The following is a 21,928-nucleotide window of genomic DNA, read 5'->3' as shown; positions in this document are numbered from 1 at the left end:
TGGATGTTTCCCACTGAAATATATTGCAGTGTATTGACAGTTTAGATTTACATTAAGCCACCTGCACATCATGCTTTCTATCAGAATTTGCCTGTTTGTTTTCACTACCTAGTATGGAAATTGGTTTCTTAAAAGCAGAAGAAAAAGAACACACAAAATGCCACATGATGAATGGAACTTCAGCTCTGTGAGTTTCATGATATGAAAGCAAACCTTCTATTGGATTGCCTATTGCCATGATACAAAATGAACAGAACTGGCTCCTAACAATTTTCCTTTTTCTTAACCACAAATGATTTTAGTGGTGCTGCATCAAAGTACATACCTCTATTACTATATACTGTCGGGGATAAAGCAGAATCAACTAGTTTTATTAGACAAACACAATTTTACACTAAAAGTTTATACAAGAAAACAAAGGAAACATGTGGCTCCATAAATGCCATGTATACTTGGCCTGTGGACAGAGTGATAGATGTTGATTATCCCTCTCTTGTGGAATCATTAAACCAGGCCTTATTTTTCTTGTGTGCCTTTGACATTTCCTATTTTTTTCTAAATTCAGAGGTAATGACAGTGGCATGGTTATTCAGTTATATTTCATTCTACTTTAAAACAGTTTTCTTTGGCAGGAGGTAACAATCTCTTTATTTTCATACATCACCATTCAAACGTTCCCTGAAACTGTTACTCTTCAATTACCCATTCTAAATTTCATTAAGTTGTAGCAATATAAAAGCAAAGCCAATGCAAGATTTCTTAAAAATGTACCTTGTGCAGGAAGTTCTCACTCGCGATGTGATTTATTATTGTACCAAAAAATCTGTTGTCAAGAAATTTCCAAGTCAAACAAAGGGGAAATTGCAGAATGAATCTGGCACTCGTGCTGCAGAGAATTAAATTTCACTTTAATTGAGATCATACGCTGCATGTGCAGTTTTGGCAGAAAACTTATATTAATCAGAAATGCTTTAATCGTGGATAATTTCTTTTGTATGTGCTAGAAATAAGGAAGCATGCATTTGCAGTCTCCAGTTGTCCTGACTTCTTATTTCAATGTAAGTGTTGCACTTCTGACTTCATAAACACCCACTTTACAAAATGAAGGCTTCTTTCTCTGTGTCTCGTCTCCACATAGATAAGATGTTTATTTATTAGTCATATGCACATCGAAACACACAGTGAAATGTGTCTTCTTGCATTACTGAGAATGTGCTGGGGGCAGCCCGCAAATGTCGCCACTCTTCCAGCGCCAACATAGCATGCCCACAACTCCTAACCCGTACGTCTTTAGAATGTGGGAAGAAACCGGAGCACCCGGAGGAAACTCACGCAGACACGGGGAGAACATACAACCTCCTTACGGACAGCGGCCGGAATTGAACCCGGGTTGCTGGCACTGTAATAGTGTTACACAAACTGCTACACATGCTCTAGTGATTTAATACCACCTTTACAGGAACAAAAACTGCTACAGATTTCTGCTTAATTCTTCCTCATTCATTTCATCAATTTTGGATGCAGTCCTTGCTGGTAATCTTCCCAGACAGGATAAGATCAACTTGTTTTTCTCAGATCCCCAGCAACTTCTGGACTTATAATGGCATCAGGTTATGGAAAGGCACAAAGGCACATGATATGCTCTTTGTGCCTTGGTCTTTGGTACAGAATGTTCTTTCCGCCGTGAAAAATGGAAACAGGTGTAAGGGAGAAAACTCATTGTCCAAGTCTTAGCTTCAAATGATATACCGTAGCATTGATTCATATCTTCATTGATGCAAAAACATAAATTGGCCCACTCAGGAAATAATTAGGTTAACCCTGGAGGGTATTAAGGATCTTCCTTCTCTGAGGCTTTTGGATACTCTATGCATCAAAATTCTTAATATATTATATTATAAAGCATATTTGTTTATGTTTTTATATAAAAGAAATGGTTTAAAAGTATATTCAGTTCAGGCGGAATTTTTCATTTGTGCTTTCTATAAAATTCTAATTAGGTGACAAAATCACATGATTTTGAAGGTGAAATTGGACTCCCTTTACAGACATTACACGGGCCCTTAAATTTTCAAAATAGTGCATGTGCACATTAACAATATGAAGCACAGTGGACACAATCTTGGTAAAGGTCACTCCAACCTTAGTCATTAAGCTACAGTATGCAGACAATGTTGTCGTAGGTGCTGATGTCCATGACTCATTCACCAAAATACGTGCAAAGGAATCAGTTCATGACATCGATCAGTGTAGTTTACTGATTTGATGCTAGAGCTACGAGGGTCATCAGGGTCCAGCTTGCAGCTGAACCTCCCTTTAGCCTTGCAGAGCTAAGATCCTGCTTGGCATCTTGAATATATACCCACCGCCACACTTATTAAGATAAAGAAAATGACGTTAAGTTTGTTGATGTATTTCTTTCAGCTGTTGTATGATTCTGTAAGTTTTGGAAGCTTGCTATGCTTGGTTAATATTTTGTTAATCTACAGGGGTTAATTGGACAGATACTGAAGACCTTTTGGCATTTTGAAACTCATCCATAGGCCACTTGCTTACAGACATGGTTGGATATAGACTTTCCCTTGGCCGCTGCTAGTACCAAGGCAGGCAGAGTGAAATAGAAGGAGGGGGTGAAGGGCTCCCAGCAAGAGCCCATATCTGCCAAGGATCTTTAGGAAGCTGATCTACTGGAGAACCGATTGCTTTAATGCTGTGAAGCCCCTGGGTATTGTTTATAGCCTGATATCCAGAGCAGGAGTCCAAGCTTTCGCTGCAGCATTGGATGGCTGTTGGTTGTGCTACAGAGGGGATTGAGAAATTGGTCATTGCATTTGCATTCATGATTGGCTGTAAGTGTGTACTTAGATGTCCAATGTGTCATGTTGAAAAGGATGAATTCCAGCCTCTGCACAAAGCACTGTCAAGTTGGCAAGGTTCCCATTCATTGTGTATGTTCTACCCTTATTAGACTTTCCAAAATGTACCATTGATATGGTTATTGTAATTGAATAGCTAGTGAAGTGTGCAGCTATGAGATTTATGTGTGAGGGTGACAGTATTCCTATATGTGCCCAGCTGAGATGAAGGACAGATGTCCATCCGTGGAATGATGTTGACTCCGTAGGGTAATCTTGTGTATGAATAAAGTTCTTTGTACACATTGAAACCAGAAGAATTACATCAATCATGCATTGCACACTGATTGCACACACCAAAGAGTATCCAACAGCCTCTGTATGTGAACATGTATGCACGGAGGCTTTGCCACAAGTGCCAGAGGTGTGCTTTGTGGACGCAGAGTTCCCGCTCACAATTTGGGTTTTAGATTATATCCTCTCTTGTTGTGCATTAAAATATCTTTTTCTACACCCTAATGTATTTGCACTCTGTATTTGATTTGCTAACAAGAAGAAGAACAACAACAACAATTTGTATTGCATCTTTAACATAGTAAACCAACCCAGAGTACTTAATGAAAATTGACATCAAACCAAAGAAGGAAGTATTAGAACAAGTGACACAAATTTTAAGGTGAGAATCCCAAAGCATAGCATCCAAGCAGTTAATGTTATGGCCACTGAACTTGTGGTGAAGGAATTTGATGTACAAGAGAACAGAGCTGTAAATTAAGCTTCTTTCAAGGGATTAGTGGTTTTTAAAGCTTAGAGGACCCAATATGAAGTTGTTAAATTAAATAGTTGCATAGCTTTCTAATAGGGAACAACTGATGCAAATCAGTGCCAATTGTCATTAATTTCAAGTGTGTCCAATAAAGCACTCTGGATCAGATCCCTTCATAATGAATATTCATAGTTTAGATTCATAGAATTATACAGCACCAAAACAGGCCCCTCATCCATGTGGACCAAGATGCTAATCCCATTTGCCTGTGTTTGACCCATATCCTTCTAAACCTTTCCTATTCATGTATCTGTCCAAATATCTTTTAAACGTTGTAATTGTACTTTTACCACCTCCTCTGGCAGTTCATTCCATATACCCACCACCCTCTGCGTGAAGAACTTGCCCCTCAGATGCCCTTAAATCTTTCCCCCCAGACACTCTTTGATACAGTTTAAGGTAGTTCACAGGACCCATATGTCAAAAGATAAGCTAGCCCGTTTTTATCACCATATAAATCCTATATGTGACAGATGTAAATCGAATGTGGCTTCTTTGACACATATGTTTTGGTCCTGTCCTCTTTTGGAAAAATATTGGAAAGACATTTTTAACATTATTTCAAATGTATTGAATATTGATTTACAACCTCATCCTATCACTGCAATTTTTGGATTACCAAGGATAGAGTCTGGCCATTTATCTGCTTCTGCTAACCGTATGATTGCCTTTGTTATATTAATGGCCAAATGATCCATTTTGTTTAAATGGAAGGATCCAATACCCCCTACTACTTTTCAATGGTTCTCTCAAACTACATCATGTTTAAACTTGGAAAAAATTAGGAGTGGTACTGTTGATTCTTCGCTTAAATTTGAAGATACTTGGAGTCCATTTATTCAATATTTTCACATGATATAGATCCCCTTTCAATAACTTTCCAATTTAGAGGAACGGAGTTGACGACATAATATTGCTCTGTTTCTACTGAGAAATTTTAGCCCAGTCTTTTTTTTCTGTTTAGTTTAGTTTGGTTTGATATATTGTTTATAATTTTTATTATTGATTTGGGGATTTTTTTGCTTTCTTTTCCTTTATATATATAATAAATCTTTTTCTTTCCTTTCTTTTATATTCGTTTACTAAGAGATTGTGGGATCTACGGGTTTTTTTATATTTTATTGTATGATTATCTATGCCATGATTGTTCTCCTGATCTCTTTGTATTACATGTACAAACATTGATGTTATATATTAATCTGTATTAATTTGAAAACTAATAAAAAGGTTGAAAAAGAAAGAAATCTTTCCCCTTTCACCTTAAACCTATGCCCTCTAGTCTTATACTTCCCCGACCCTGGGAAAGAGACTGTGACTATCTACCCTATCTATACCCCTCATAATTGTATAAACCTCTGTAAGGTCACCCTTCAGCCTCCTTCACTCCAGGGAAAACAGTCCCAATCTCTCCTTATAATTCAAACTGTCCAGTCAGGCAACATTCCTCTGAATCTTTTCTACAAAGTTCAACAAGATCAAGGTAGGTGGAATATTTAAGTTAATAAAAAATACAGAATGTTGTTCAAAAGTATCCAGCATATTAATGTAAAATGGTTCTGAATACAAGTTGCTCTAAGCTAAGAAATAGCCATTGGAGAACAGCTGAGGAAAATGATTGAGTTGTTGTGCTGACCAACTCTTAAAACTGTTGGGTAATAGTGGAGTAATTGCCCAAGTGTTTAAAATGCTAAGGGTGTAGAAGTAAATCCAAACAAATTTGGTCCAATAGTTTTGATATGGTACAATATTATGACCTGGTATGATGATTAAGTCATCAATCTTTACTCATTCAAGTTTGGACACCACAGAGAGACATTAGTGCTTTGGAAAAGGTTTAAAAAGTTGGTACAGGAATTGAAACTAATGAACCACATGAAGACATAAGGACTGAGAATTATGTGAAGAGAAAATGGTGCAAAGGGAATGCTTGACCACAGTTTTTAAAGTCATGGAAAGAAAAGAATAATGAACACTGAAAATACCATCATCATGAACATGAAATATCTGCCTAAGAACAGATCAGATTCTTGAACAAAAAGGAGGATGTTCAGGGAGAAAGTTTTGAAAATGACGAAAGAAAAGAAAGAAAGTAGGGGTGGGTTTTATTTTTGATTCGATATCTTCTACTTTTAATCTTTTGATATGAGTCTGCAATATTTGACATATTCTGTTTGTAATAATGCTTCTAAATTTGGCTGTTTGTTCTGGGGGGTCCACAGTGCCGGGTGTAAAATGGTCAGTATATCTGCTAGCCCTGACGGTGGTGACTTTGCTGACAGCACTCCATTAGCAATCATTCCAGCTAAGCATGTCAGGGTTTGCAGAAATGCCAGCAGCTGCCACTCAGCGTTACTTATCTTTGCATAATGAAGCATGTGATTTACACTAAAAGAGAGTATTTAGAATCATTTATAACTACAAAACTCAAATAATCTAAGGTCAAAACTCAGAAACTTGAGTCTGAAATTTAACAAACTTGTGCCTTTCCCACTTCACAACAATGTAAGTGGATTTCCATATCCTAGGACTACATTGCAGTGTGTCCTCTGTGTAGTCTGTCTGCTAGCAGGCTCCTCCTTTTCACTTTGCATCTGTCCAGATACTTTTGATGACTCACGAAAGATTGTTGCTCCAGCTTCAGACTGCTGCCCTGGGGTTATTTGGAAGAGCAGTCAGGATGAATGAGTGTGCTGCCTGAGAAGCCACAGTGGGAGGAGACTTAGTGCCTTAATGATGGAGCACATCAATATCCTGAATCTGCACACCTGGCGACCTCTCAGAGGACTGGATAGACAATGGCACATTGATCTGTCCACGCTAAGAGCACTCGACCATTGTTACAAATTCCGAGCCAGCTAACGAGTCCCAATCACAGGTGTGTGTTGTGTAATCCTTGCTGTCTTCACTCTTTTCTGCACGTTTGGAACAGGACTCTGCTGAAGGGGTTTGCAAGTTAGGAGAGAGAGAGGGAAGAGAGAAGAGTTCCCATGTGCCATACGTCTGCTCCTGTTGGAGAGTGATCTGTTCAAGGGTGCCTTCTCTCCACTCATGCAGGAAAACAGTCTGCTAACATGCAGCATCCCTCTGTTTCAGCAGAACACCTAGTTGTTCACATGCAGGACTCCTGTGCTATTGGAGAACAGCAAGCTGTTTAAGGGTAGCATCTCTATGTCCATTATGAGCAGCAATCAGTCCATGAGAAGTACAGATGATATTGTGTCAAAAGGGAGGGAATGATCACATTGTTACTGAACCTACTTGCAAGATCACACTTGCCTTAGCGGGGTTTAGGTCTCAGTGGCCCTTCTGTTCATTAGTTGAATGATGGTCTCCTCTCTTGGAAACAGGCACTGAAATCCAGAGGACCCTCCTCCTGTGCAGGTGGCTCCCTCCTATTGTTTGATGTGTAGCCTAAACAATGACGACCATAGTGTGACCTCTTTGTTATTGTTCCTTTGGAATGTTTTAGGAGTTCGAACATTACTAGTGGGATGACGACGGGAGCTAAAGTAGAAGAGTGTGTGTGTTGTGTGAGTCATCATGAAAAAGCATGGTCTTGTCATGAAATTTATGATGACATTTTTCCTTACTGCAGGGAATTCTCTCTCCTAGAAGAGACTCAGCTGCCTCCCACCATGCTCTCTGACAGTTGCCCTGGCAGCCACTGGTGCACAAGACATCCATCCTGGCATTAAAAGGACTTCAATCTCCCTTTCTATAAATTGTGTAACTTTCTTCCTCTCCCCTGCAGCCTCTCTCTCTCCTCCATGGTGCACTTGGGAAATGTTGCTTTAAGAGCTGACGCCTGCTGTGATAGATGCACAACCAAGTGTCGGCGGCTGTGCTAAAGTGAGTGTGGTCCCCTTTTAGCTCCTGTTACTGGGTGTAAACCACTTCACTCAGTTTCAAATCTCTTTTTGGCCAATTTCATAATTCTGAACAGAGGACTCAAATGGATGTTAGTGCTGGATACAATGAAAATTTGGCACACCAATTTCTAGGCACTTGTACTCTGCAAATGCCTTAGTGAATTACTGTGTGGGTTGGGGAGGCATTTGTGGTCAGGGTAGATGGGACTGGTTGTGGGAGAGGGGCTGAGGTCAGTTTTAGAGGAGTTGCTCATTAGGCAGGATAGCGGGGGTGGGGTTCATGTCAGTCTATCCTAGACCTATTGGGGTGCATGTTCTGTTTCTTGGTGTACAGCTCAGTGTAACTCAGCTGTGCTGATTAACCCCAATACACAAATCAACAGTCATTATAAAGTAAAGGCATGCCTCCAGGTTTCCGCCATTGGTTGTGTTTTATTACTTCCTATCAAGCAGGAAGCGGCAGTTTCTCAGAACTTGTACCAAATTCATATGATGATTTTGAGCCCCTTGAGCACTAGATTTTATACTCCAGCAATGCCGTATTTATGATCAATGTCTAACATTATTTATAACAATCTCTCAAAGTTTTTTCATACCACATATTGCTACTCAACGGGGAGAGTACTGAAGTATAATATGGCAATGAAATAAATGCTTTTACAACCAATTTTCCAATTCTATCTGCCACAAATTCTGCACTTCAAATCTGACCAGTGTGCTGCTCTCTGCAGTTTTATTTGACTGAGGTCATTTCTGGCTCACAGTTCTCCTCTTTGGAGCACTGTGACTGTTTCTAGCCTCCTTTTGATCTTATTCCTGGACATTCCAAGAACTCTTCACCCGAATTTCTATAGTAGTGCTTCATGTTTTATCGTGGTGTGCAGAATAAATTAATATGTTGAGAGGCTAAAAAATTAATCCGCTGAAGAGAAACCAAATTAAGCAAAAAAATAAAGTGAAGAGTCAGAGAAATAAGAAAATACAAAGAAAGAAACTGTTAAAATGAAAAATTAAAGAAGCCAGCTAAATTCAGTTAGCAGGCAGTTAGTAATAAATAATTAAAATTAATAATCAGGCTTCCAGCATCTGCAGACACAGATTTTCATGCTTCAAGTAATTAAAAATATGACTAAGCTCTGAGGAGAAATGTTAGCAAAGTCTTTAATAATAATTCCTTATTATTAAAACACAGCATTAATATTGAACTTTATTTATCCTAGTTTGCAGTTAGTTACCAGAAAAGGAATTTTGTAAGGTGCTGGAGTTATCTGGCCTACATATCACTGACTGAACCTGAAGCAATTTTGCATATTGCAAAATGCTCTTTCCTCTAAGAACATCCGTCAGTAATTTTAACAATTATTTTGTCTCATTTGCATTGCTCCTTCCAATTATTACAGATATGTTATTGCTTCACTTATAGAAGGATATGCAGGAGGAAAGGGTTAGGTAGTGTGAGGGTGGTTTGATGGACGACACGACATGGTGGGCCGAAGGGCCTGTTTTGTGCTCTATGGTTCTATGGTTCTATGGTAGTTTAAAGATGAGTTAGTATTGATTTAACTAATGATAGCTTTTTTTCTAGGAAATTGCTCTTCTTGCTTTCTTGTAATGGACCCACCTTGTCCAGATTCCCTTCATTTCAGTCATTGGTACTAAAATTGTGGCAGTAACCTCTGATCAGCTTCCTTTCTATGGCAATGTTATTGTTGGATCCTTTCTGTATTTTTTGGCTTGACAGCTCAATATATTGGAGTGTGATATTTATGATGTTGCATGGACTCTCAAATGTTAATAGTTTGGAACTTATTTTTACTGAGCAATAAACTAAAGAAATAACTGAACTTTATGCTTCATTTACTGCGACCATACTTCTGCTGTATTGACATTATTTACACATTGGTACAAATATAGAACATTCTCTTATGTGAACGAATCAACCTACATTTCACGCCTACTTCCCTCTTGAAAAACTGATATATTTTGTGCTGATTGAATAGAATTGATGAAACTATTAAATTTTTAATCAAAATTAAGGCCTCTTGCACTGTTTTGCCATTTTTATTTTTCTGAAACACATTATCAACTTGGTGCGATAAATAAGCAACAACCTCCACAAAAAGACTCCCTATATGTTCTCAAAATTTAAATAATTGTCAAATTTGAGTTGCGCATGGCAGTCACTGTTGTGGAGAGCCTCATGGTACTGCATGCAACAGTCACTCCAGAAGATACATTAGATGCACCATCTTACACTTTCATCAGCAGCCCAACACAAAGTCTGTAGTAATCAGTAAGGATAGGCAGCAACACCTCCGGCATGATTATTCTCAACACTGGTGCCCCACAAGGCTGTGTTCTCAGCCCCCTACACTACTCCCTATACACTCATGACTGCGTGGACAGATTCTGCTCTAACTTCATCTACAAGTTTGCAGATGATACCACTGTAGTTGGCTGTATCTCAAACAACAATGAGTCGGAGTACAGGAAGGCGATAGAGAGCTTAGTGACATGGTGTCATGACAACAACCTTTCCCTCAATGTCAGCAAAACAAAAAAGCCTGTCATTGACTTCAGGAAGGGGTGTGGTGCACATGCATTTGTCTACATCATCAGTGCTGAGGTCGAGAGGGTTGAGATCTTCAAGTTCTAGGAGTGAACATCACCAATAGCCTGTCCTGGTCCAACCACATACAATAGATGCCATGGTCAAGAAAGCTCACCAGTGCCTCCACTTCCTCAGGAGGCCAAAGAAATTTGGTATGTACCCCTTGACACTCACCAACTTTTATTGATGCACCATTGAAAGCATTCTATCTGGATGCATTATGGGTTGGTATGGCAACCGCTCTGCCCGGGACTGCAAGAAACTGCAGAGAGTTGTGGACACAGCACATCACGGAAACCACCTCCCCTCCATAGACTCTGTCTATACTTCTTGCTGCCTCAGTAAAGCAGCCAGCATAATCAAAGACCTCATCCACCCAGGACATTCTCTCTTCTCCCCTCTCCCATCAGGCAGAAGATACAAAAGCCTGAAAGCACATTCTACCAGGTTCAAGGACAGCTCCTATCCCGCTGTTATAAGAGTATTTAACCATTGCCTAGTACAATAAGATGGACTCTTGATTTCACAATCTACTCATTATGACCTTGCACCTTATTGTCTACCTGCACCGCACTTTCTCTGTAGCTGTGACACTTTACTCTGCATTCTGTATTGTTTTACCTTGGACTACCTCAATGCACTGTGTATGATTGATCTGTATGCAAGACAAGTTTTTCACTGTACCTCAGTACGTGACAATAATAAACCAATTCCAATTCCAATTCCAAGTCTATGAATTGTACCAAATTTGACAAAAAAAATATAAGTAGTCACAATGTCTCAAAACTTTTGTTTCACTGGGATGTTCAAGATGGATGCCCATTTTGCTAAGGATTCAGTCCCAACCAAGTACTTTATACAATTAAGGCAAAGTTTTTGGAAGTTGTGAACTATGCCCTATGCTCTCAAAATATATATTTATTGTTGGAGTAAGAAGTTCTATGTATCCATATGTGCAAGTGCTGAGTTTGTCTGAATGTGACATTGGGAGCCTTGTTAAAACTGAAGCCAGTGGAACTCACCGGGAAAAATCTCCTCTGGCTGGAGTCATGCCCAGAATAAAGAAAGGTAGCTGTGGTTGCTAGAGAGCAATTATCTCAGCTTTAGGGCATGCTGCAAGAATTCTTCATGGCCGTGCCCATGGTTCAATCATCTTCATCAGTGACCAGTTCTGCATAACAGCGTCAGAAACAGGGTTCATCACAGATGATCCCACACAGTTTGATTCACAGATAATTAAATAGACTAAGTGTACATGCAGCATGGCCCAGGTAATATACAGGCAACTAACGTTCACACTACAGGTGCCAATTACAACAGAGAATTTGACCAAATCCCTTTGACATTCAAATCCCCTTAACACCATTAACCAGAAGCTTATCTGGAACAGCTGCATAAACATCATGGACACAGGAGAACGGTAGAGGCTGGTATCCTCCTCCTAGTGACTCACCTTTCAAATCCCTGAAGTCCTTCCATCCTCTACAAGGTATAAGTCATGACTGTGATGGGACACCCTTCACTTGCTGCAGCACCAACCACCATCAAGAAGCTTAACTGTCCAGGTCAAAGAAACCCTTTCAATTAGCTTGTCATCACCCTTCCTCCAAATCTCTTTCAGTGCAGTGTGTAGCACTAACAAACTACATGGCTGTAACTAATCAAGGCTTCTGCAGCAACATCTCCTGATCCCTCTGATCTCTACCACCTAGAAAGATATAGGCACTGTGGCATGGCAAATCCACCTCCTAAAATTTCCTCTTGAATTTGTACATCATCCTAACTTGGAAATGTATTGCCATTAGTCCACGGTCACTGCGTCCAGATCCTGAAACACATGATCTAACATTAATGTATTTCAACACAAGAAATTCAGATGTTCAAGAGTGTGGCTCACCACCACTTCCCCACCAAAATCTGGCTTGTGATTCTACTAAACGTACAAAACACAAACCAGAGCCTAAGTTTTCTTATTTTTTTGACCAACATTGTTTCAGACCCCATTAAAGCTCAGCTATGCTGAAGGACGTGTTATACAAATGAAGGCTTGTTTTCTGAAAATATTTGATTTAAATTCTGCATACAATATTTTTGCAAGCCTATAAAAGCAAATGGAAGTAATTTGATCTAACCTTGACCATCCCTGAAGAAGTAACTCTTTTGACAAGATCTGTGGTGTCAGCAAATTTCCTCTTCTCCCACCTTCACTTCCCTGGAGCCAAAATAGATATTTTAGTTTACCCTGTTGTTATCATTACATAATAGGCAAAACTTTATTAATTGGTATTGGTATTGGTTTATTATTGTCACTTGTACTGAGGTACAGTGAAAATCTTGTCTTGCATACCAATCATACAGGTCAATTCACTACACAATGCGGTTACATTGAGTTAGTACAGAGTGCATTGATGTAGTACAGGTAAAAATAATAACAGTACAGAGTAAAGTGTCACAGCTACAGAGAAAGTGCTGTGCAATAAGGTGCAAGGTCACAACAAGGTAGATTGTGAGGTCAGAGTCCATCTCATCGTATAAGGGAACCGTTCAATAGTCTTATCACAGTGAGGCAGAAACTGTCCTGAAGTCTGGTGGTATGTGCCCTCAGGCTCCTGTACCTTCTACCCAATGGAAGAGGAGAGAAGGGAGAATGATCCGGGTGGGTGGGGTCTTTGATTATGCTGGCTGCTTCACCAAGGCAGTGAGAGGTAAAGACAGAGTCCAAGAAGGGGAGGCTGGTGTCCGTGACGTGCTGGGCTGTGTCCACAACTCTCTGCAGTTTCTTGCGGTCCTGGGCAGAGCAGTTGCCATACCAAGCCGTGATGCATCCAAATAGGATGCTTTCTATGATGCATCGGTAAAAAACGTACGGGTTAGGAAGTTGTGGGCATGCTATGTTGGCGCTGGAAGCGTGGCGACACTTGCGGGCTGCCCGTAGAACACTCTACGCAGAAAGATGTGTTTCACTGTGTGTTTCAATGTACATGTGACTAATAAAGTTATCTTATCTTATCTTAATCTCTATCCTGAATAGCAGAAATAACAACGTTGGATATAAAAAAACTTCCATTTTGTTTCACCGGCCTGCAAGAAAGTTATACTGTAGTTTAAAATAAAGCAAGTATTCCCAGGAAACTAAATTACAAAACTGGTGCACAATAAACTGGCAATGGTTTTTATAGAATAAATGAAAGATAAAAGGTGTGACAGTGAAGGCAGAGGAAGACAAGTGTATGTCCAAGTTAACTATAAAGAAACAGTAAATGAAAGATAGAAAATATAGAAGAAAGAGAAAGATGAACAATATTATCTATATTGCTGTAGTAAGCCTACTCCTAATATTACAATTTTATGATAATGTGGTAGTTGTTGAGTTTCTCAAAGTGTGAGGTAAATTATTTGAAAACAAAATAGTTCCAGACAAGGAAGTAAAGCATTGCCCTGAGATAATACTCATGTAAGGATTCAATTATTGAACAAGGTTAGTGCTCATATAATGAGATCTATAATTAAACTAGTGTGGTTTTGAAATATATTTCGTTGTTATAGATAACTAACTGTGCAAAAATATAATACTCCATATCCTGTTCTGAGTTCAGATATGAGCTTGAATTTGCAGTGACTAAATAGACCTTGGTTATACAATCAAATCTGTGTGCTAAAGCAGAGGTGCTGCGGAAATTCCTGCTGGTTTTTTGGACATTGTCAGAACAGAGGTGAGATGTTGCTGGCATGTTCATATGAACAATGGCAGACCTTCTGACTATTCATCCTGATCCAAACGTTTGTGATACACAACCATGCCTTATACAGTTTCCACCCACACATTTCTTCCTCAACTCATCTAGCCTGGCAGATCACTTTAGATCTCAGTTCCTTTCCATATCTTCCTTCTTTATGAGGTGATGTCTACTCCACTGAGGAACTAGTACAGCTGTCTCCTTAAGGTATTCAGGAAATTGTAATCCACTATTGTGAGCCTATTTCAGAAGAACACTAAATATGGATTTGGCTACGCTTTATATAAAATTGTAAATTTAAACACATTGGGAACATGTCTGGATGTTCACCTATGTATCTGCTAGGGATGCTGCAAAGGTGGACAGGAATGAGGTTGGTAAAAGACTTCAAGGTGTGATTCTTTCAATCAGTGTGCTGAGTAATGGTAACAATAGGAATCAGTGTGGATTAGAGAGTATGTGTTGCAAAGTACTGGAAAAGTTGTGAGCAGAGATATGACACAGATATTGAACACTCAGATAAGTTTCCATATGTAAGGTAAATGTAACAATATCATAGATGTCATAGAGTTGTACAGCACAGAAATGCTGACCTTTTTTGTTCATCTACACTAATCCCATTTGCACACATTATATCCACATCTTTCAATTTTAAGTGCCTGTCTGAATGTCTCTTAAACATAGTGATTGTATCTGACCACCACCTCCCCTAGCAGTGTTTCAAATATCAACCACTCCCTGTGTAAAAAAACTCTTTCTCCTCAACAAGCCAATCTTAGAATAAATGGACTCGATATTAGTTTGTTACAAAATCAATCAAAAGCATTCCTTTAACTAGATTGTATGATGAAATAATGAAATACTTACAATGTACTATCATTCTACCCTTAACAGAAAAGTTTAAATTTGATTGTGCTTCAAAATGGTAGCAGTCTTTTGGTTATAAAATGACATATATTTTACATCAACAACTGCATAAAGTTGGGCATCAGAAATCTGTATCCCTGAGCTTCATGGGAGATAATTTTTACAGGTGGTGCTGGTAACAGGTGTTACGGATTAGGTTACTATTAGTGAATGTCCCTTTAAGACATTGCGCAGTTGTGTGTGTGTGTGTGTGTGTGTGTGTGTGTGTGTGTGTGTGTGTGTGTGTGTGTGTGTGTGTGTGTGTGGCATGATTACGACAACAACAGGAGATAAGGATGTGCTGACGTTTTGGTTCAGTCAGAGTCAGAGAAAAGAGGGAGAGAGACATCCTGCCTGCTGGTCTCTATATCGATGGATGAAAAACAATAACTGTGTCTGTCACTACAATCCATGTATGGATTTTTGGAGTAATCCAGTGGAGTCCACTTTGTCGTTAACCTGTAGAAGGAAAGAGGTATTTGTGTGGACGGCCACATCTCGAATGCCTTTGGGGTGGCAGATACTTCAGAACAAAGCAGTGAAGATCATCAGTGACTGAGGTGTTGTATGGGTTCCATCGTGGAACATTTGGATTTCATAATTTTTCTCTATTTTCTCTCTACATCTTCTCTTCAGTCAACGGTGGTTTTGCAGAAGCCTTTGCTCACGTTTCACCTTACGGCTTGCTGAACTGAACTTTGAGAACTATTCCTGGACTTGGAGTTTGGGAATTTGCCACACACACTCTTCGGGTTTCGTTTTTGGGGTTAATGTTTGATATCTAACATTTTTACTTCTAACATCCTAACATTTTTATTTTTTATTTTTCTTATTATCATGAGTTGTTATTAATAAAATAGTTTCTAGCACTTATACACTTTCTTTTGTTGCTGGTACGTAACACAGGGAATTGGAAACCATGAATGTTGTAAACTAAATTCATTTTATGGTTTCTATGCATTAACCATTCCATTCCTTTCTGCCAGTGGATAACACTCTTCATAGGATTAGATCAGGAAGAATTTGTTTTTGAACTGGTTGGGCTTTGAAATTTCCACCATGTCAGCCACATAGTATCTTTCCAACTTGTACCATTTTCACATGTTGTTCCTAAACAATGGAAGAATCAAGAAGCTTGCGACCGCAAAGCCTGGCATAGGAAAACCCTGACCTGTGTTCCTGCAGCACTCACATAAGACCTCTTTGCACAAATGACTATCAATCAGAAGTAGGAATTCTGACTACCTTAAGGCTTTTTCCATTTCCTGGGCCATTTCTTGGGCACCTTCCAATTCAGACTTGCCCTGTATTAACCCACCAAACCACCAGAAAATCTATACCATTGCCTTTGAAAGACAAACCTCAGAATTAGAGCAGCATTTTATTTCTTTTCAAATATTACTGCAATGTTTTTATTCTCAAAGTTTCAAGTTCATTCTCAATCCTTCAGCTTGTTGTTTCAACAGAGATATGACTCTTTAGCAGGATTGTGGTCCTCTATAAAGCCTATATTTTTGACAGAGGATAGTGTTTTTTAAGCTTAAAGTTATACTCATTTATAAGCAGTAAGCTATTTGTACTTCCCAGGTACCTGCCTCTCACAAAACAAGAGACTGTCCCCATCTGTTCTTATAACAATTTTGCTCCAGGGTTTTTTCTATCCCAATCAGAAGTTATCTTCTCTTCCTCATCCCCTGTAATAGTGAACTTTATTACTGGTGATTAGAAGCTGGGCACTGTATAAACTGTCCTCACAGACCTAACCGGAATTCTAGACCCATCAAGGTAATGTGAGCAACTATGATTCTCGCTGCAATTAAATGAAGGTTATTGAATTACTGAATAAAGCTTAATCTTTACTTTCAAAGTTGCATTAGAAAACTCTTTTCTTTTGTCTAATAGCTCAGGATGAGTCAAAATGCCAATTCATTAAAACTGGCATTTAAAACATTCATCATTAAAACATTGTGCTATTATTAAGGAAACCTTCCAAGATCAAGTTTGTTCCTCAAAAAAAAATCCTATTTTTAAATATAGTCACCTTTTTAGTAGCTTGACGGTCATTTAGGAAAAGAATATTTCTCTCTACCAAAATATCTAATTTGGTGGAAGAACTGATTTCTGAAAAAAACATACTTTTTCTTATTTCACTTTTGATTTAATTCTTTTCAATCAAACTCTAGTCCTGCCTACCTGTAATGCCACTTTCAATGAACTATGCTCTATATAAAAAATATATTCCTCGGTCCCTCTGTTCCATTACACTCCCTCGTACCCTATCATTCATAGTACAAGTCCTGCCCTGGTTTGACTTTCCAAAATGTATCACCTCATACTTATGGCAACTGTTCTGCCTAGAACTGCAAAAAACTGCAGAGAGTTGTGGACACAGCTCAGCACATCACGGAAACCAGCCTCCCCTCCATAGACGCTGTCTATACTTCTTGCTGCCTCGATAAAGCAACCAGCATAATCAAAGACCCCACCCACCCAGGGCATTCTCTCTTCTCCCCTCTCCCATCAGGCAGAAGATACAAAAGCCTGAAAGCACATACCACTAGGCTCAATGACAGCTTCTATCCCTCTGTTATAAGACTATTGAATGGTTCCCTAGTACAATAAGATGGACTCTTGACCTCACAATCTACCTCATTATGACCTTGCACCCTATTGTCTGTCTGCACTGCACTTTCTCTGTAGCTGTGACACTTTATTCTGCATTCTGTATTGTTTTACCTTGGACTACCTCAATGCACTGTGCAATGAATTAATCTGTATGAACGGTATGCAAGACAAGCTTTTCACTGTACCTCAGTACAAGTGACAATAATAAACCAATTTCAATTCCTTTTCATTTAATTGTCATAGAGCCATAGATCAATAGTACAGATACAGGCCCTTTGGACCAATGAGTCCATGCCAACCACATTGTCCACCCATCTAGTTCCAATTTCCAGCATTCAGCACATATCCCTCTAAGCCCTGCCCCTCCATGTACCTATCCAAGTGCATCTTAAGTGATACTGTTGTACCTGCCTCAACCACTTCCTCTGGCAGCTCATTCAAAATACCCACCACACTCTGTGTGAAAAACCTGCCCCTCTGGTCCCTTTTAAATCTTTTTCCTCTCATCCTAAATCTATGTCCCATAGTTTTGGACTCCCCTACCCTGGGGAAAAGACTGTTACCATTCACCTTATCTATGCCCCTCATAATTTTAAACATTTTTTATGAAGATGTCCCTCATTCTCCTACTTTCCAAGAAATAAAGACCTAGCCTGGCCAACCTCTCCCTATAACTCAGGCTCTCTAGTCCTGCCTACCTGTGATGCTGCTTTCAATGAACTATGTTCTCTATAAAAAATAAACTCCTAGGTCCCTCTGTTCCATTACACTCCCTAGTGCCCTACCATTCATAGTACAAGTCCTGCGCTGGTTTGACTTTCCAAAATGCATCACCTCGCACTTATCTTTTTTGCCACTCCTTGGCCCACTTCCCTAACTGATCAAGATCCCCCTGTAATCTACGATAAAAACAACACCTCCTAATTTCGTGTCATCTGAAAACTTACTGATCAAATCTTGTGCATTCACATCCAAATCATTTCTATAAATAACAAATAACAAGGGTCCTAACACCAACCCCTACGGCACACCACTAGTCACCGGCCTCCATTCCGAGGCGCAACCTTCAACGACCAGCCTCTAGCAGCAGTAGTCAGGTCTCTGGCACTGTGACCGGCTCTGAGGCTCAGAGGGAAAGGGTGCAGTCAGACAGAATGATAGTGATAGGAGACTCAGTAGTGAGGGGGGCAGACAGGAGATTCTGTGGCTGCGGGAGAGACGCCAGGATGGTGTGTTGCCTCCCAGGTGCCTGGGTCTCTGAGCGGCTACAGAAAATATTCAAGTGGGCAGGCAAACAGCCAGAGGTCATTGTACCTGTTGGTATAAATGACGTAGGTAGAACAAGGAATGAGGTCCTACAGAATGAGTACTGGGAGTTAGGTAAGAAGTTAAGAAGCAGGATCTCGAGGGTGGTGATCTCTGGATTACTCCCGGTGCCACTGCTAGCGAGGTCAGAAATAGAAAGATGGGCCAGATGCATTTGTGGCTGAGGAGCTGGTGCAAGGGGTGGGGATTCAGGTTCTTGGACCATTGGGATCTCTTCTGGGTTAGAGGTGACCCGTACAAGAGGGATGGGTTGCACTTCAACCAGAGAGGGACCAATATTCTTGCAGGGAAGTTTGCTCGTGCTGCACAGGAGGGTTTAAGCTAGATTGGCAGGGGGTGGGGGGTGACTCTGAGCAGGAGCAAGTCATGGGATGAAGCAGTAGCCAGCAAGAGCAAGTTTAGTAATCAGGACATCCAGGGGCATAATAAAGGCAGGGAAAGGAATACCCAGTTAAATTGCATTTATTTCAATGCACGAGGTTTAACAGATAAGGCGGACGAACTCAGAGCGTGGATTGGCAACTTCTAAATTCATCCATCTTTGGAATTATATCAGCTTGGATGGGCACCTTGGTTGGCATGGACCAGTTGGGCCAAAGGGCCTGTTTCCATGCTGTAATACTCTATAACTATGAGTACAGCCCAAAGACCAAAAAATATTTAATTAGGCCGAAGCTCTCAGTGAATATGACATCCAATCAGAAGGCAATTCATTTATTTAACTGTTAGCCATTATCCTTAAAACAGACACTTCCAACAGACTACTATAGCTACCCTGAGGTTAGAGGGGGCAGTTCAAAAATATATTAGTATTTCCAGCTGCAGGTAACTTACCTGAAAATACTTAATATTTTTTAATGGATGCTGTTATGATCTGACTACCAAATTTGCAATGTAGAACGAGCCATTGGGACCTTGAAATCTGGAATTCTCCCTCTATCTCTCCACGTCTTCAAAACTCAATAGAGAAGGTACAACAACTTCTTTAGCCTTTTTTTAGTCACATGCCTAACATCTCCATCTTTCATTGGGATGCTGTTATCAATGCAGATTCTATTTGTTGTTGAACTATGTTGCTGTCAGATACACTGAGGCCTATAACTGAAATCCCACCTCTGCTCTTCACTCTGAATTACTCTTCTGCTTTCCTCGAACTTACCCTGTACATAAGATACATCTCCTAGTTTCTACATCCCCTTGGGCTATCCAGTTTTTTCTTTCTTGCCTCCTTGCCAGCTAACATTGGAGGGAATATTTCCCCTTTCTCAATCAACATTCCTTCGCATCAAAACCACTGTTGCCACCTATGCTTCCTCAAAAATCTCATATTTCTGTTTTCATCAGTGAATAGCCCACTTCCTTACATCTTTATAATATATTGGGAGAGTTCACAACAGGCTGTTGTTAAAGTAATTTCAATTACAAGGGAATGATAAAACTAATACTGAACATATGGTTACCTATGTTCCTTCCCAACCTCTCCTGTAACTCAGTCATAGCTTCCATATCTTGCAATTTTCACCAGCCCGTGCCCCTCAGACACTATATTCCAACAATATTTTTGTACATCCCTTACACCACCCGTCCTCCACCACTTTTACCCCAGCATTGGTGGCACTGTCTGTCACCACATGGACTTGTGTTCTCTCATATTCCTCTCTATTAAAAACATCCTTAAAATCCAGGCTAGGGCAGCCTTCATGATTTCCTTCTCCTTTAAGCAGCAAATGATTTCATAACGCTATTACAGCACCACCAATCGGGGTTCAATTCCTGGCACTGTCTGTAAGGAGTTTGTACGTTCTCCCCGTGACAGCGAGGGTTTCCTCCAGGTGCTCTGGTTTCCTCCCACATTCCAAAGACGTACGGGTTAGTAGGTTAACATGGATGTAATTGGGCGGCGTGGGCTCATTGGTCCAAAAGGGCCTATTACTGTGCTGTATAAATAAAAGTTTAAAAAATGATTATGTCCATATCTAAATTGCCTTGTGCCTTTTCTTTAATATTTCAGTCACTATGTAAATACAAGTCATTGTTGTAAAACTTTAAAGTTCAGAGTTGTACAGTAATGAGAAAGGAATGAATTTTGGGCTATGTTCCCTGTTTCTACAGCAACAAACAGCTGGCATTACATATTTGAACAATAATATTCTAGAATAATGCCTTAATGGCGCGATAAGTGATACTTTAACTCTGAGTTCAGGCATCCAAAAAAAGCTCCAGTTTGTTTTGCAAGTTTATAAATGTTTCCTTTGCCATAAATTTTTTTATTCAAAGAATTGTTTACTAGCAAGTATTTTAAAAATTGTACATGTAGCTCACAACTCCTTTGAGAGAGTTCAGTACACATGGGACAGTGAATCTTGGGACAATGTAACTGTGATAATGGATCATATGGACCATCTGTTACTTCATATGAGTCCCAAGAATCCTCGAATAAATTTAATTCCAATAATGTTTTGGTAGAGTATTAATGATATTAAAAGGCAGAATGTATGATAAAAGATGATAAAAATAGTTGGTGTCTGAAACACTCCGTTTAATTTGACTAAGTTTATGCTTACCTTACCTTGAATTGTTTAGATTTTTTTTCCTGTCATATTAAGTCAATTGTTAGAATAAGTGAAGGTCTGAATAAATGGTTTATCATTGATTCATAAAATTAGGAGTTTTCTCATTTCTTCCTGTCTTTTCCTGACTGTGGTGGTACAACCTGGAATATTGCTCTGGGGAGATTACCAGCCCTTCCACATACTGCCCCATGCCCAGAGGAATTGAATACTCATGGAGCTAAATTTTTCTCAATTTTCCAAAGAGCATTGGAGAACCTGGGAAAAGCCGACATAATCATGGATGGCGCTCCTTTACCCTCTTTTCTGTGATTGTTGTGTTAAAGTTATGGCAGGAGAAGCCCCATGGAAATTTACTATTTTAGCATTTGTGGGGTGTCCGGGTACAGAAAACATTAGAATGCAACTTGATATTTTTACCTTTTACACACTTTCCAACGGTTTTTACTGTTGGTATTTAGAAGTGATTTTTTTTTCTCCCTTGGGCAATGAGGTATTTTAGCTACTTGTCATACTAGATCAGCCAAGTTAGCATGGCCAGCCTTCAAACCCAGGGCCTTTATGGATTATGTAACTTTTGTAAGGATAATGCCGGCTAAAGAG

General features: G+C 39.6%; 1 long non-coding RNA gene across 2 annotated transcripts in view; it reads left to right on the top strand.

The window, feature by feature from the left end:
- Positions 1 to 9,340, top strand: part of LOC127571733 (uncharacterized) — a 35,318-nt gene extending 25,978 nt beyond the window's left edge. Inside the window, exons 2-3 of one of the 2 annotated variants that reach the window (XR_007956503.1) lie at positions 6,281 to 6,556; positions 7,277 to 9,340. This is a non-coding gene — a long non-coding RNA (uncharacterized LOC127571733). The remainder of the gene's footprint in view (positions 1 to 6,280; positions 6,557 to 7,276) is intronic. The other variant, XR_007956504.1, reaches the window with a different exon arrangement.
- The last annotated feature ends 12,588 nt before the right edge of the window (positions 9,341 to 21,928 follow it).

The sequence above is a fragment of the Pristis pectinata genome, chromosome 6 (assembly GCF_009764475.1).
Source record: "Pristis pectinata isolate sPriPec2 chromosome 6, sPriPec2.1.pri, whole genome shotgun sequence".
Classification (NCBI taxonomy): Eukaryota; Metazoa; Chordata; class Chondrichthyes; order Rhinopristiformes; family Pristidae; genus Pristis; species Pristis pectinata.
The sequence above is the reverse complement of the archived record's forward strand: the minus strand, read 5'-3'. Positions and strand labels throughout refer to the sequence as shown.